This window comes from Rattus norvegicus, chromosome 5, assembly GCF_021556685.1.
Source record: "Rattus norvegicus strain SHRSP/BbbUtx chromosome 5, alternate assembly SHRSP_T2T, whole genome shotgun sequence".
Lineage (NCBI taxonomy): Eukaryota > Metazoa > Chordata > Mammalia > Rodentia > Muridae > Rattus > Rattus norvegicus.
This window is the reverse complement of record NC_141538.1, coordinates 167,204,656-167,208,431: the sequence shown is the minus strand read 5'-3', so window position 1 is coordinate 167,208,431 and position 3,776 is coordinate 167,204,656.

The following is a 3,776-nucleotide window of genomic DNA, read 5'->3' as shown; positions in this document are numbered from 1 at the left end:
AAGGGCCCCACCTTTGGGGAAAGGCATCATCTCCAGAAGACGTCAGGGAGCCCCTCCACGGACAGGGCAAGCCCTGGCTCAGTTGGTAGTGTTTGCCTAACACACACGAGGCTCTGGGTTCAATCCCCAGCACTGTGTAAACCAGGTATGATGGCAGACACCCTTAATCCCAGCACTTGGGAAGTAGAGGCAGGAGGACAATCGGGAGTTCAAGGCCATGCTTAGTCACACAGTGGGTTCCAGGCCAGCCTGGCTACATGTGACTATGTCTCACAAGTTTCCAACACTACACCCCAAATCCCTAGACTGAAGAAACTGAGGCAGGAGGATTGCCGTTAGTTTGAGGTCAGCCTGGGATACACGGTGATACTATATTTCAAATAAAGTATAGAAATAGATGAAAAGAGGGATATGTGGGGAGACAGGAAAGGGAAACCCTCACTGAAGACCTGTGGGAAACCCCTCTCTACGTTGCTGTTGGTCACGGTGATTCTCACAACAACAGCTAGGACAAGTTCCTCTTCATCCCTCCTGTCCTCTGCCACTTCTACTCTCCTAACCGTCTTCTCCCATCTACGCCAGGCCTTGACCTCCTGCCCACTGCACCCACCTGTCCCCACTCCCACCCCTGACCTCTCAATTTGCCACCAAAAGCCTCATGGTCTTTGCAGGATAGCAATACACCTTGTTTCACAAGCTCCTGCCCCCCTCCCCCATGAACCCTCCCTGGGCCTCTCCCTGCTCTTAAACAATAGCAACAGGAGGTATAGCTCAGTGACACTGTTCAACACAGCACACAAGAGAGCCTGGGGTCCAAGCCCCCCCCCCCATTCACATTGCTTAAGCCAGCATGGTGGCATAAATCTGTCGAGTTCAAGGTCAACTTACAGTGAGTAACAAGACCTCATGACAAGAAAAGAAGAGAGGAAGAGGAGAGAGGGAGGAGAGAGGGAGGGATAGAGGAGGGGGAGGAGGGAGGGGGAGGGGGAGGAAGGAGGGGGAGGGAGGAAGGGGAGGAGGGAGGAGGGAGGAGGGAGGGAGAGATGGAGAAGGGAGAGCTGACAGGAGTCCTAGGTCCAGTTGCCACTGCAGCCCCTACTCTTAGACTCTTGGGCCTCTGTGCAGCTTCTCTGTGATCACTGGGCTCTGTCCTGCCCACCGATCTGCCATCTGCCCTTCCTTGAGAACCCACTGAGCCTTAAGTGAGCCTTCCATGAATCGTTTCTTCAACGCTCCTACCCCAACCCCCACTGTCATGCAGCACCCTCTGGAGCAACCATGTGGCTGCCCACCACAGGCTTGCAGTTGTCTGGATTGTGGCGGTTTCCTTTCCTAGCCCCAGAGCCTCTGCTCGTCCTCTTCCCTGTGTCCAGTGTGACTTCTCTCCAGATGTCAGTGGAGCTGACCCTTTACCTCCACAGATTTCTCCAAATGTCACTGCCTTATCAGCCTAACCCAAACCTGCAGGATCTCTGCCTCCCTCAGCCCCACACCCCCCTCAGCCCCACATCCCTCCCTCAGCCCCACATCCCCTCCCACAGTCCCTTACCCCTCCCTCAGCCCCACATCCCCTCCCACAGTCCCTTACCCCTCCCTCAGCCCCACACCCCCCTCAGCCCCACACCCCTCCCTCAGCCCCACACCCCTTCCTCAGTTCCATACCCCCCTCAGCCCCACACCCCTCCCTCAGCCCCACACCCCTCAGTCCCACACACCCCTCAGCCCCACACCCCTCCCTCAGTTCTATACCCCCTCAGCCCCACATGCCTCCCTCAGCCCCCCTCAGCCCCCTCTCAGTCCCACACCCCTCAGCCCCACACCCCTCAGCCCCACACCCCCTCACCCCCACAACCCTCAGCCCCACACCCCCTCACCCCCACACACCCCTTAGCCCCACACCCCTCCCTCAGCCCCACACCCCTCTCTCGGTCTTGAGCTATCTAACTGCTCTCTCATCTACTGGAGTTGATGTGACAGTAAATATTGATTCCCAGCCCCATGGCATCTGGTCTCTCCTGAGAAGCAGACCACTGTGCGTTTACCTGGTGGGGTCATTAGGTATGGTAGACCCACACTGAATGTGGGAAGCACCATGCCATGGGCCAGGGGCCTGGACTGCAGGAAACGGAGCCTTCATGTCTCTCTGCTTCCTGATTGTGGGCGTGGTGTGAGCAGGGCCTCACACTCCCACCCAGAACAAGCTCTCTCGCTGGGGTTGTTTCTTGGGTTCAGTCACAGCAGTGTAGGAAGCTCTCTTCCTTTATAACAGCAGTGCTAGGCAAGCAAAGACTGTGTGTGCCCGAGTACAGGTTTGCCCGTGCAGAAGCTGGACCCAGACTCTCAGCAAACCACACCGTCGACTCCCGTCACAGTCATTGTGATGGGCAGCAGAGCCCGAAGAGTCACCATGACCTCTCTCTACCTCAGCTCTTTTAGCTGAAACTTTGTGTGCTCTGAGGGAGGTGTCTTCTGACGTACAATTGACACACTTTACTGGGTATATGGGGGGGCGGGTAGTGTGGGGGGGTGGGTGTGTGTGGAAGAGGCTGAGTGTGTGTGTGTGTGTATGTGCGTTATGTATGTGTGTGTGTGTGGAAGAGGCTCAGTGTGTGTGTGTGTATGTGTGTTATGTATGTGTGTGTGTGGAAGAGGCTGAGTGTGTGTGTATGAATGTGTGTGTGAGTGTGTAAGTGGGTGAGTGTGTGTATGTGTGTTATGTGTGTGTGTGTAAGAGGGTGTGTGTGTGTATGTATGCTATGTGTGTTATGTGTGTGTATGTGTGTGTGTGGAAGAGGGTGAGTGTGTATGTATGTGTTATGTATGTGTGTGTGGAAGAGGCTGAGTGTGTGTGTATGAATGTGTGTATGTGTGTTGTGTGTGTATGTGTGTGTTATGTATGTGTATGTGGAAGGGGTGAGTGTGTGTGTGTGTGTGCGCGCGCGCGCCACAGATGCCATCGGGAAGGTCAGAGAGCTGTCCTTCCTCCTTTAGTAGGTTTCGGAGACTGAACTCGAATCTCCAGACTTGCTTGGCAAAGCCCGTTACCACTGAGCCATCTTTCCAGCACCTACATATTCATTTCCTTGATCCTACTTAATGTGTGTACTCCTCTCTAACCTGTCAACCCTGAGGTCAGGAAGGTTTTCCCCCTCTCTTCTTTATATCAGGCTTCTATAAAGCCTGACATAGCCCGGCCACCTGATGGATTTGTGGCCAGACTAATGAATGTAATATTTTTGGAAGATTACAGATTGGTTTAGTGCAGTGGGCACAATATTTAGAGAGTATGTGTTTATCTACAGATACACACATGACTATTTAGAATTGAAGACACACACACACACACACACACACACACACACACACACACAAATGTGTTCCTTTAAAATGAGAATGGAGAACAGCCGTGGGCCCTGGCAAGTGCTTTTATAATACATTTATGACTATGGAAAAACAAACATAAACTTCTCTTACATGTCTTATATGCTCTCTCTCTCTCTCTCTCTCTCTCTCTCTCTCTCTCTCTCTCTTCTTTCCTTTCCTTTTCTTTCTTTCTTTTTTTTTTAAGTACTGGCCCCACAAAGTCATAGTGCCTTCCACTCCTGCATTCTGCCTATAGACCCCGGTTGTCCCCAAAGGTGCGCTGACACAGCCAACCGGCTGCTTTAAGGATGCTCTGCGGGACGAAGCGGCGGGATGCAGCCGTGACGTCACGGCCCCGCCCCGCGGGGTGATGCTGCAGCTGCCGCGGCGGGGCCGGGGGCGCCGGGCTGGGA